The sequence below is a fragment of the Myotis myotis genome, unplaced genomic scaffold (genome assembly GCF_014108235.1).
Source record: "Myotis myotis isolate mMyoMyo1 unplaced genomic scaffold, mMyoMyo1.p scaffold_m19_p_9, whole genome shotgun sequence".
Lineage (NCBI taxonomy): Eukaryota > Metazoa > Chordata > Mammalia > Chiroptera > Vespertilionidae > Myotis > Myotis myotis.
In genome coordinates, this window is record NW_023416401.1 from 4,103,696 (window position 1) to 4,117,948 (window position 14,253).

Sequence of the window (14,253 nt, forward strand, 5' to 3'; positions counted from 1 at the left end):
GAACAAGGAGGCTCTTAACCACTGTTTTGATTTGTGTTTAATTTAACAATCAAATATTACTTAAAATAATTTGATCCAAGGTAATAACAACATGAATCTATTTTACTCCTAGTTACAAGTAGAATGCATGGGTAATGCAATAGCTAGCTTATCTAATATCCTGACTATACTTTAATATGAGTTCAAAGGATTCAATTTCTCTAAGGTTCATCTAATAAAGAATTTTTACAATGCCCTTTGTTTTGCCCTTTGTTAAGCAATCTACATCTTTTGGCATTTTCATAATAAAATAAGGTAAGATATTCTATTTTTAAAAGGCATTTTTTGGTTTTGAGAAGATCAAAATGTCAGAAAAGTAATCATAAAATACAAATAAAGGTTTGAGTTTCTGATAACATTGGAAAATAAATTATTGTGTCTGTAAGCTACCATCAATAAATTAAAATGTCAACCTAGCATTTGAAAAATATGAATAGTAAATATAATATTCAGGAGTATCTACTCCTGAAAAAAACAATAAACTTGTGAGTTGGTGAGAGAGTAAAATTGCTACTGGGAAGTGAATTTATTTTTCTTTCTTCTAATGAGTAATTCTCAGCATGTGAAAAGCACTTTAAAGCCTAGAGACTTGTTATTTGAAATTACCTCATGGGAAGAAGACAACCGCACAGGTATATTTGGGGTAGATTTTCATCTCTGCATGGATATGCACGATAATGATCAGAGGACATTCTAAAATGCTTCAGAGTTTGTTAACCAACGGATAACTCGGGCTGGACACCTTTAGCTTTTCAAGACTGAAGGCAAGTGAGCGAGAGCTGTAGGCTGTCGAGCAGTAACGGGGCTGGAGGGGAAAGTGAGGCATGAAATAACTGCAGGTGCGTTTCAGCACCTTGTCAAGCTGACTGCACGTCCTTCACGGCTTAACCAATAGCCCAGGCCATGTACAGATTCGCATTTTCTGTCATGCTGTAATCAGGCAACAGCAACTTTGCACCAAATGAATGAGGCTTAAAATTTTATATTAAATAAAAACGATAGTTCTGAAAAAGACAATATGGTTTGTTTTCTAAAGAAAATGGAAAATTCTAAATCTTATTGTAAATATGTTTCAATATAATTTGCTAAATTTTTAAAATTATTTCTGTGTATAAGTAACAGGAATAATATATTGTGTGCCATTTACTTATCTTTTAAAAATAAAAGCAAGTTAACATCCCACAAAGAAAATGTTCAAAATTAAAAGGATGATCTATAAATAGTGCACACTACATTGGGGGGTTTAGAAAAGTATATTTGACCATCTCTCCTCCTGGCTCTCCACAGTATAAGATATACTACTTCCCATGTATTTTGCAAGTCCCTGTTCCGTATTACTTTTCTTCTGCACAAAATGCTGGGTAAACCCATATGTGTAGGAAATACACTTTAATAGTTAGGATACATTTTATTTTGCTGTTTAAGGATTTAGTACTTACTCACCAATGTGGTCTTTGTGAAGCTACATTTTTGCTAGGAATCATGGCTTTAAGGAGCAATGACCTAAGTCGGGCCCCTGCATTGGCTGCCCAGTTGGTTAAAGTTGGGGTTGCGGTTTATATCTGCCTTTCCCCATAAGTGATTAGAGCTTCGTCCCGTGAGAACAGCGCTTGTATCAGCAGCGATACACTGGCCATGTTCTAACCAAATTACACAGCAAGTGCCCGCAATATTCAATCAACCCTTTAAGTATTTTCTCTCTAAATGCTTACCTGTTTGCCTTTTTTAAAGCCCAGACTCATTCTAAAGACTTGTGTTGGAAGCAAGACATTGATTTCTACTCATACTCTGCCAGCCACATGATCTTGAAAAAACAACAACACTCCCTTAGTTTTCCTGCCTCACTTTTCTCATAAGAAAAAAGGATACGGGACTAAGTAATTTCTGAAGTCCATCAATCTCTAAAAAGCGAGGTAATAAAGTTCAAATATGGCAATTATTCCCCTCAGTACATTTTATTTCCTGTTGACATTTTTTCTATTCTAGGTTTGAATGTAAGTGCATATTTCTATATATCAAAAGTCTTTGTCTCAGAAAACTCTAGACAAAGAAAAAAATCAGAACTGTTAGATGATAGGTAATTCTAAAAAAGAAAAAAAACGAAACAAAAAACACCTTGAAAAGCTATTGACATTTTTTAATCTAGGTAATTTCTGTATATTTAATACTAAAACAGAAACTGATATGGCACCAGGCTAAGCACTAAGACAGCAGAGATTTTATAAACCAGTTAGAGTGGAATGTCATTGACAGAAGGAAATTAGTGTTCCATCCCCCTAGTGACCTTCTGCCTTTCACATTACAGGACAGGATTTTGCACAGAGGGAATGTTCAATAATTCTTATTGTTGTGGTGACTGCTAGATTATGAGACATGAAGACTGGCTAAATCAGAGTCAAGAAAATCTGTAATTCTGTAGTAATGATGAGTGTAGCAATGAACATCGAAAGACTAGCCAAAGAATGACAGGGAGAGAGTAAGATTTGTACACCTGGTGAAAATATTGTTATGCAGCTCTTTGGGAAGTAACTGACTTAGTCCCACGTAAGTGTGAATTCAGGAATATAAAGTAGAAATCTAATGATCTGTTATCTCAAATTTCAAAGCAATAATTACAGCTAGAAAGAAGGAAATCTCCCTGGATACCTTGGAAATTACACTTTCAAAGGACCTTGTGCGTTCATCTTTGTATTCACATTTTTTAAAAAAAAACCAAAAAACATATTTAGCGAGTTACATTTAAACACTTCTTGTAGGGAAGATGATATAGGAAAGATTTATATAGCCAAGAAAACATGGAAGTTGGACATATTTCCCATCAATCAGCATGTTAGTTGTGCTTGTATCTTTCAAACTCCAATTGAGTTACTCATTTTAATATCATAGGCATCTTAGGGTACATTTCTAATTAGTAGTAACATCATCCCTACATGTGAAATGGGGGTAATGGATTTGAAAATATTAATGTATTCCTATATCTTAATAACATATTAATTAAAGTGAACTTAAGCACATCCATGCCTGTGTAGGCAATGTGGGGCCGAGGGCTCTGGAGGGGAACCTGATTTTGAGTTGCTGTTCTATCAACCTGGAGCTCAGGCAAGCAGTCATGGCAAGTCCAGCCTGGTGGAGCAGAACCAGGGGACAAGGAAGCCCTAAGTGTGTCATTAGCCAGTAAAATCTCTCAGGGAAGCCAAAACCAGAAAATATCACTCTACCATCAGAGATAACTGCTGACACTGTATATGTGTGTGTACACAAGCACACACACACATATGCTTATATATTTCAATGTTATTTATTTTTAAAACTTAGAAAGAACCGTTATTGCACATATTTTATAACTTTGTTTAAATTCACTTAACTTTGCCCTAGCGGGATAGCTAAGTGGGTTACAACATTTTCCTGATAGACCAAGGTTTCGGGTTCCATCGATGGTCAGGGCACATACAAGAATCAACTAATTAAAACATAAATAATTGGAACGACAAATCAATGTTTCTTTATCTCTCTCTCCCTCCCCCCCTTAGTATCTTCTTTTAAAACCAATCAATAAATATTAAATAAGTAAAGTCACTTAACCTCATCAACGTTATCTCTTTTATGGGGCTATTATGGAGAGGAAATGAGAAAATGCATTTATAGCACTTAATACAGTGTCTAGCACATAAAAAGGAATCAACAAATGTTAACTGCTATTGAAATCACACTTTTATAATATGTTTTGTATTCACTTAACAATATATAATAAACATTCATACCATTAAATAGTCTTCTACAATGTTATTTTAATAGCTTCATCATATCCCATTATATATAATTAGGTTTTCACCAATGCCATCTTGTTGGGCATTTAAATTTTCCTTTTCACTATTAAATCCAGGCTTCAAAGAGCATCTTTATGGGTACAAATTTGCATAACTGTATGCTTATGTGTTTAAGATAGAACTTTAGATTTCTTATTTAAAAATGTATACAGTACATACTATTTTATTTTTTTAAAGACAAGTGCTATTATAAAGTTTATACTACTACTAAAATATTAGTAGTAGTAGTAGTAATAAAATATATTGTTTTTATTTTAAGGTAACAAGTTTATGTCCTGTTTTTCTCATTCTCAGTTTTTAAATCCATAGGCAATTGTGTTCATCTCATTGCACTGTAGGAGGCAGTTAGACAGGCATGAGCAGAGCAAGGACAGTGGGCCAAGTATAAAAGGTCACCGGGACAGAAATCCCTGCATGCCTAGCAACAGCAGAAAGCCCTGGGTGCCTAGAAACAGGCAAAACTGGGAAAACAAAGACCTCGACTCCAGTGTGATCTTTACTCCCCTATCATATCTCGGGTCATGCAGTTTAGACCCCCTGCCCTTTCATATTGATGATCATTCAGTTCAGACCCTCCCCTGACATATCCTACCCTAGCATGCTGCTAGCCATAAAGTACACCCCCTTAGAGGAGGAACAAGGGGGCTGGAGAATAGCTTCATCCTACTCCCATATAAACTCTTACACAACCACTCTCTTAAGCGTTAAGCCCTCAAGACAATGAATAATCTTAGGAATCCTAAAGCATTCGGGTCAAACCAGAGATAACATCTAGGACTCAGTTGTGTCTCAGCTCCAGGCCTAGAAAAGCAGTAGGGCCAGGCAGGGCCACACCAGGCCTGTATCAGAACCTGATGCAGTGACTAATGACCCCCGATCCCCATGACACCAAGCGATCAGTAGAGACCATGACTGAAAGGACACACCTGGAAAGCTGATAGATATCCCATTGACATCCTCCCGTGGGACCGCCCCTAAGATCCTTGCCTTTAGAGAGGGGATAAAAACCCTCAGAACCCTGAAGCATGCCCAAGACTTGCCCCTTACTTCTCCCCTCTCTTCCCCGCCAGCACATATATCCTTGCTTGCTATCTCCTAAGTTCCTAGGGCCCTTCTTTTTTATTTGTACTTGTTTCCTGAGCCCACACAGCCCAGCTGGCTCACTTCTTTCATGGTTCACTTCTATCTGTGATTTTCTAAATAAACTTTTGCTTTTACTCAAGTCTTGGCTCTGAATTCTTGCTTAGCCAGGACTCAGGTACAGAAGTTGCTGAACTGAGGTCTAATTGCTGTTAACATTCTGGTGTCATTTAGCAGCTAACAGTACTATATTCTAAAAATTGTTTCACTAGAAATCAATTGACTTCCTAGAAGGGAAACTAAGAGATTTCTCTTCATGACCTTCATTATCACAGTTTTGATAAATCAATATTTAGTGTTTACAATGTAATATCACAGTAGAGCCATGTTGTATGTTAAGATATAGTTTCTATTTAAAATATATTTTAGTATTCTTTGGAGTTTGTGTTCTGAATTGCATCATTTTTTGCTTCCCAAGGATCACTTGCAAATCAGTTACTTCCCAAACTCTCCAACAAAGTTGAAAATCTCATATTTCAGATATTGTCTATTTTCTACTCAGAAACATATTTTTCTGGTGCCTTTTTCCCCTTGTTAGTTCACTGGTAATTATATTGTGCTGTGTGTGTGTGTGTGTGTGTGTGTGTGTGTGTGTGTGTGTTACATCTATTAATTTCTGGATTCTGTGCCTTATGCTTTACCTGTTTTTTCTTTTATGTTTGTGGATCACATTTACTAATTAATTCCTATAGATGGCAAGCTTCATTGAAATATTACATGTCTGACATTTCTTTATTTTCTGTCACACTTGATTGATATCATGGCTCTGTCAGTATATAATCTAAGGTTAGAAATAAATTTGTTCCCAGAATTAATTCATTGCATCATTGTCTTCTAGCTCTCACTGGAAATCCCCAATCATTTGAATACCCAAACATGAGAATCTAACTAGTTTCCATTTTGTAAGTTAACCAAGAGGACCTGAATTTTCCACTCAGCTTGACTAACTTTTAGATGAGGATATTCTTGACTACAGGCTTCTAATCTCCCGTTCCTTAGAGCATTTGCTTTAGAAAACTTGCAATTAGGGATTCTTTCTCTGCCCCTTTGAGAGGTAAACCTTGTGGAGCCCAGAAATGTGTTTCTCAAGGACCTGGGAGCCGTCCCATGCATGTATCTCAGTCTCTTTGGGGAGGCGGGAGCCCTTTTGTAAGTGCCAACCAGCAAACCCAGATGCCTAATCACACATGTGACCCCCCCCCCCCAGACTCCTCCAGTTCTTCCCAGAGCCCCACCTTCCAGGAGCCTCCTTCCGGCATGCCGTTTCCGTGGAGTTGAAGTCACTCCCTCTTCTCTAAGCTCTCCACCTCCATGACAGTAACCCTGAATCAGGTTTGCCGTGCAGTTTCTATCAAGAGTCGGGGGCAGTTTTTCATTGACAAAGCATTTTGAACCTCTGCTTTCTCCGTAGCGCTCTAAAATGTACTCTAGTGTGCCTTGGTGTCCTCTTTCTCTCTCCACCTAACGCCCAGAACTCTCGGGACCTTTCAATCTAGACATTTCTTTCCTCCAATCATAGAATTTTGATTTTTAAAAATAATTTATTTAAGAGTATATATTCCTCTGCCTTCTTTTTCCTGTTTCCAAAGCTTGTACTATTAGTTGCCGAACCTGGTAGCCTGGTCCTTAACTGTCCTATTTTCTACAGCCTGCCCGTGGCTTTGTCGTTTGTTTGACAAGAAGGAGAAGCCTAGTAGTAAACATCTTCATGGTCAGAAAATGCAAAGTAGACCAGGTAATATGAGGGGCGTGTGTTTCTTGGCAAGAGCGGGTATAAATGTTAGAGATACTAGAGTGGGAAATAAAGAGCAGCTTTACGAAAAAAGGGAAGAATGTATAGTGGGATGGAATAGGGTAGTCATGAAAGAAAACCTATGGAGAAAAGAGAGGGAGAAGCTCAAAGCATAAGTGGCAGGAAATTGTAATCAGGGCAAAGCGTGTCTATAAAATAATCGGCATCAAACTCAGCCGGGACCAGCATGGGCGGTGGTTACAGAACAGGACCTTGTGTTACATACCGTGAGCTGTGACCACGAGCAAATTGTTTATTAAGACTGAGTTTGCTCACTTATGGAATGGGAATTATAATATCTGTGTCCTGGGGTGGTTGTGATAATGGAGATTAAAAAAGAGATAATGCACGTAAAGCAGCATTTTGCCTGGCTGGTAGTAAAGGATAATAAATGCCATCTGTCCCCACTACTTAAATGAGGCAGGTAAACGTCTGGAAGAAGTGCAGCTCTTTCTGCTCTTCTTTCTGAGAAAAATCACATGAAACGGGGGCTATGTAACTTAACCCTCCTTTGGCATTGGCATACATGTTTATTTATTATTGTTGTGCTCATTGCTTTTGCTTTTGCTGTGTTAAATCCGATTACTTTTGTACCATCCTGTTCTACAACACCTGCAGCAATTTTATGTGAGGCCTGTGTGGATGGATGCTAATTTGACTAGATTGTTCTTGACTAGATTGGAAGGCTGTGAAGAGCCGCAGCATCCCAGGGCCAGTTGTGTCTGTCCTGTAGGCTTTGGCCACCATGGCAGTCCTTTAGCTTTCTGTCGCAGCTGTTTTTTTCCCACCTGCCTTCCGAGTCCTCGGCTGTAGGAATTACAATCCTCGTCTGTTTTGCCCTGCAAATCCTCCCTAGTCTCCTGCTGTCTTTGTGCCCAGGAGAGGATGTAGCAGGGCTTCACCCTCAGACGTGAGGCCTCTGGAGCGTGACAGGTTCCCGGTGAAATGCCGAAGCCAAGAGAACATTGGCTGCTGGCACACGGGTCCTGCGCCGAATCACATTTTGGTAACATCAGTCTGCGACCTTTTCTCTGATTAGAGGATGTGGCACAGCTTAACCCCTGCTCCCTGGGCACTTGCTGTGTGTTTTTACTTCCTGCAGCATCATTATTGGGAAATTTCTAATCCTTAATTGGATGTAATTGGATTTTGATCATGCTTTATATGAGAAAGTAGTGTATTTCTATACACTTTAAAATAACTATTTGTTACTTTGTTTTCTGTTACCTTCTTACTGATGTGGCTAAAACATATTCAAGAAGATGCCAAGCAGTCATTATATTTTGCCCTTAAATTTCCTAATATGTCATTTAATAATGCTTTCTCCTCCCCACCACCAAGTGAATATACTGGTCAATTTCATTTATAAGATACCGTATAATTTTCTGTTATTAAATAGAATAGGTAAAACTCCATCTGTTTGCATTTAACCTGAGAACTTTATATCCTTTAAAAACTAGTCTTAATTAAAGCTGAGAACTCTCTGCCTTTAAGTTAATAAACTGTTTTTGTTGTTCCATCTGAATGCTTATTAAAACTGAAAAAAGGTGATAACATTTCATCACTGATAATTGTTTTTTTTATAAAAGCAAATTAGAATTCTACAGAAATAATGTTCCATTTAACATTTTGCCTCTTTGTTTAGAAAAACTCAAAATTATCACAAATTATATTTGAATTTTGAATAATTATAACTCATATATAATATATACTTATAAGTTTCATGTTTTATATTCTATCAGTTCTCATAAGATTTTATTATAGTTTGCATTTTAAATAATTTCATGGCAATACTGATAACAGGAAAAGAATAAAACTCGGGGAACATAAAATTACAAATAAAACTTCATGTGTAAAAATGCATATCTTGCATTTCACCTACATATTTAGGATGAGTATCTATGCTAAAAGTATGTATTTCATTTTTTTAAAAATATGCAAAGTTAAATTGTGTTAAAATTTTAATGAAATCATAAATGTCTGTTACTAAATTTTAGAGTGAAATGTCTAATCACTTAAACAGATACAAAGGTAGTTGTAAATGCAGCACGCTTGAAACTTCTTGTTTTTATTAGATACACCCTAGATTTTCTAACATATGGAAATATTGTTGAAAAGACTATACTTAGAATTTAATGTTCTCACTTTATGTGAAGCTTAGTCATTTTCCAAAATTAAAATCATTAGCAACACCTACTTTTCAGACTTTCAGCACCACTGCCCCGCTCCCCCCATAAAAGTATAAAATAAAATCAGAGAGGGGACTACAGCTAGGCTCTATTCCTGGTGAAAGAAGGCTGTTGGACTTGGGAAATTAACATGTAAATAAAGAATATAGATCTAATAAAATTGTCATTTAAAAACCCCAGCCCTTTCTGCCACTAACATGGCAACGTTTTTCATCAAAATTTATAAGAAATAAGTGCCATTTCCTGTTCCCCTCTGTTTATCCTCTGCATTACATACAGGCTCTCTGGTCACTTCTAGGTATTCAGCACAGCCAATTCAGCCCCACACACTGCAAAGCATTTTGTGAATTTACAACGGTGTAACCTCAGTGTATAAGAAAAAGGAATACTTGATATTTAGTCTGCCAAGGTATTATTCTTACCCCTATGCCTAACCATTTTCATGAAGACTAAAGCAAAGCATTAAAACAGGCTAACAAAACATTTGCCTTCTTAATAATCTAATTCAGTTGCCTCACCAATTAATGCTGGGGTTCTTGTTCCAGCATTAAGAAGGGTTCAGCAATCTGCAGAAGGCTGTGTGTAACCTAAAGAGTCCAGAGACAAAGCATAATTTTGAAAGGCATATGGGGGTCAGAGGAGCTTAGCTAAAAGGAACTAAGATCTCTTTGTCTCAGGACCCCATGCTTTTTATTTACACAAATTGTCCTGAGGTGAGGCAGAGATATACACTTCAAAGAGTCAGGGTTTCCTATCTATACAGAGTCCATTGTCAGATTGGAAGAATTAGCCTACGGCTGTTCAGGTGTTTGGCCAGTAGGAGGCAATAACATGTAGATTAAGATGCCCTGAGCTGTCTGGCAGCAAGCAATCATCCCTTTTCAGGTTTTGGGAAATGCCCTCAGCCATTCGCAACAGGTGACAACATATGTGACTCAGCCCTTGTTGAGTCCCCAAGTTCCATCAACCTTTTGATGAAACTCTTGCAATTATGACATGCTGGAATTGGCTTCCAGCAACCAATACCTAAGATTCTCCAAATTTCTGAAAGTACAGGGACATTTCTTGAATGGTACATGAGAACCCACCGACACCGACACGCCATGATTTTCTCTCTTGTGAGGCGTAGATGGAGTCCATCGAGCTGGGCTGTTCTTAAGCAAGTTATGCAGGGGCTCCTATTACTTTTGCAAGGTACCCCCTACTGTTATCAGTGTGGGAGATATTCAGGGTGTCCCCCCAAAAAGTATACATACTTTAACAGCTGACAACTCATTTTGAAGATGAAATGTATATTAATAAACACTGCCTTTATAATTATTCAAAGTGTGTATATGCATTTGGAGGACACCTCATATTATACAATGGGTAAGGTGACTTTGCTAAAGTTTTATTTTGAAACATTACATCGTGCAGTAAGTCCCTTTTTGAGATTTATTACTGGTGCAGTAATTGAGTTACTAATTTACTGGATTACTTTGCTAAATTAAGAAGAATCTTGTTCTCCACTGTTCCAAATTAGGCCGAGGAAAGTTATTAATGTACGTAAAAGAGGTTCTGGCGTACCAGAGTGGGCCTGAGAATGTGTCTACAGAAGACGTGCTGTGGTGTGGTGTGGGAAACCTGCCATTTTTTTCCCTTTGTCAAATGTGATATTTCACAGCATCTCAGGGGTCATATGGCCAAAATATTTTAAAACTCCCTACTTTAGGCAGAAGGACAGGCAATAGTATGGGTGAAAGCAGCACTGGGAAATGAAATAAAGGATAAATAAAACTCATGCTGTGATCTGCTTCATTATTAGCAGGCTTTGCCTGAGGGCAGTGGGGGAGGCTTCTCTATTTTTTGGCAGCTGAGAGAGCCAACTATGGAGCTACAGAGACAAGGACAAACATCTTCCCTTTCTCCCACCTCTGGAGGTTCCCCTCGCCAAGGTTTCCTCCAGCCGCAGTGAGGCGTTTGCCTCCATCAGATGTGATTCTGCCATTGCCTATGACAGAAAAGTCGGAAGAAGGAGGGGAAACAGTAAAACAAAAGTAAAAGCAAGACATATAAAGCTCAGGCTTAAAACAAGCTTCGATTTCAGTGCTGAAGGATCTACTTCCAGTCATGACTCATAATTTTTCTCACCAAGTTTTTCTGGCTCAGTGAGTTGTAATTTGTACAGTTGCTGTGGGGATTTACACATTGCTCTGATGAACATTGTCTCAGATACAGACCCTCAAATGTCAATTTTATTAGACCCTAGAATTAATCAGATCCCTCGTTTCTTCAAAGCTGCAAATCTTGTCATCTACCAGGGTGCTCTCAAAACACTATAGATATGCCCTAAATCAACATCAGGGTTTGCATTCTGAGACCTAAACATAAAATTCAACTGTCTGCAAAACCCTTTTTGTTATATATCATCAAAGGAAGTAGCAAAACTGACAGACTGAGACACAGATTTTTCAAGCAGTAAAGTAGTAAAAACATAAATACAATAGACAGATTTTAAATTTTCTCATCACATTTTTTATATGAAAATATCCATCTGATTGGAACTTTTGGTGCTCTGTACTGTAGGGCATTTTATTAATGAAACTTTTTTTTGTTTTGCTTTCATTAAAATTTATATTGGTATTTCAATTCCAAAAAATATACTAAAGACAATATTCCTATAGAGCTGGGAGAATGGAGGGAGATATTTAACATTTTAAAACTTTTTCTGAAGGTGAATATTTTAAGAAGAACAAATTAGCAGATTCAAAAAAAGTGATAGGGATATTAGTCATGGGGAATCCTATATAATAAAAGGGTAATATGCAAATTGACCCTAACGGCGGAATGACCAGTCGCTATGACGCACACTGACCACCCGGGGCAGATGCTCAATGCAGGAGCTGCCCCCTGGTGGCCAGTGTGCTCCCACAGGGGGAGCTCCGCTCAGCCACAGCAGGCTCCTGGGCTGCCAGAGGGATGTCTGACTGCCAGCTTAGGCCCAGTCCTCCAGGGAGCGGGACTCAGCAGGCAGGTGGACATCCTCCAAGGGGTCCCAGACTGCGAGAGGGTGCAGGCCAGGCTGAGGGACCCCCTGAGTGCACGAATTTTCGTGCACTGGGTCTCTAGTCCTATATAATAAAAGGCTAATATGCAAATAGACTGAAATGCGAAATGACTGGTCGCTATGACACACACTGACCATCAGGGGGCAGATGCTCAGTGCAGGAGCTGCCCCCTGGTGGTCAGTGCACTCCCACAGGGGTAGCACCGCTCAGCCAGAAGCCTGGCTCACAGCTGGGAAGCATAGCAGTAGGGGTGGGAGCCTCTCCTGCCTCCACAGCAGCATTAAGGACCCCTTGGGGGATCCTTAGCTGACAGGCGGACATCCCCCAAGGGGTCCTGGACTGCGAGAGGGCACAGGCAGGACTGAAGGACAACCCTTCTACCCCCCAGTGCACAAATGTTGTGCACTGGACCTCTAGTATAGTCAATAATATTGTAATAACTGTATGTGGGGTCAGATGGGTACTAGACTTATTAGGATGATCACTTTGTAAATTTATTTTTTTAATTACGGTTGACATATTACTAGTTTTAGGTGCATAAAAAATGGTTTACTTGAAACAAATAAACAATAAAAACAACCAAAGTGATATATAAACAGCTTGTTAAGAACTGTTCTCTGACCATAATGTATTGAAGCTCAGTCTTCAGTTCCTTAAACAGTTTGTCTTTTCTTATAAATGCTTGGTCCCTGAGTGAGAGGAAGGGTGACAGACAGATGACAGCAGGGATGGTCCATAGTACACTTTCACTTGTCTGCCAGAATATTTGTTGTTTTTTTTTAAGTACTTTGAAAACTGAAAAAGAATTAAAAACCAACAAATCTTTCTTGATGATGGACATGCTGTTATTGTGCACTGAAAATGTTACTAGTGCAACTGAGGAAGAAACTTTTAAATTTATTTTAAATAATTTAAATTTAAATCTATACAGCCATCTGTTACTGGGGTCTACACAATTGGATTGTGTAGATCTAGAATATAAAAAAAAATCATGAAAATTGAAGAACTAAAACAAACATCTGATAGAAAAAAATGGAGAAAATATATGAACAGTTTATAAGAGAATAGAACCCAAAGTTAATTACAATATGAAGAGAATCTCAAACTCATGACTAATCATTAAAAGGACAAATCATATAAAGATGATACTCTAGAACAGCGGTTCTCAACCTGTTGGTCGAGACCCCTTTGTGGGTCGAGTGACCCTTTCACAGGGGTCGCCTAAGACCATCAGAAAACACATATATAATTACATATTGTTTTTGTGATTAATCACTATGCTTTAATTATGTTTAATTTGTAACAATGAAATTGGGGGTCACCACAACATGAAAAACTGTATTAAAGGGTCGCAGCATTAGGAAGGTTGAGAACCACTGCTCTAGAAAAACTTACATTTGGATAATTTTAAGAGTAATTGGAGATAGAGAAAACTCCATGCACTGTTGGTAAAAATGTAGATTTTCATACTTTCTGTAGAGTGAGCCAGAAGAACCTCTGTGACTTCAGTATATGCATCCTCCATGTCCAAGTCACCTCTCCTCAGTATGTACATATGTATAAATATTTCTCTATTTTCCACATCCAGGGCAGCTAGAGAGCAGTCCAGTTCCTGAGAAGGGGTGGCTGGGGATTGAGAAAATGAAAGAAAGAGACAGACACAGAGACAGAAGGAAAAACCTGGGGCCGGGTGGGACAGCTGTCCTCTGATGGAGAGACAGTGACCCAGAACCGATGCAGCATGTTTATTTTATACAGCAACATACCAGGACGTTTTACTAAAGCCCAAGACAAAGGAGATTATGTGCATTCTTGTGGCTTCTTTGTAATCGTCACTTCTGGGTGGGCCCGGATAATCGTGTTTGTTCCTGGCGCTTTGCTGGATTTAGATAATGAAACTCACACCCCGGCGCCTGAGCTGAAGGTCAGGCTGACAACACTCCTGCTCTGGCAGGGCACGTTTCCGGGGCGTGGCTCTGCGGGCACCCCTGGGTGCAGATGACAACCAGCTCAGGGGCCTTTCCCAGGCGCTCTACACATGTGAAGCGGAAATTTGAATGGGCCCACATGACGATCCAATGTGATGTTTCTAATGGCAGGATGCTGAAGGTGTGGGGGCAGAAAAATAAGTTTTCCTTCTACTTTTCTATGTTCTTCTGGCTGAACTAATAATCAAATTAACATGAGACAGATTAACAGGAGAAAATAACCAAATTTGA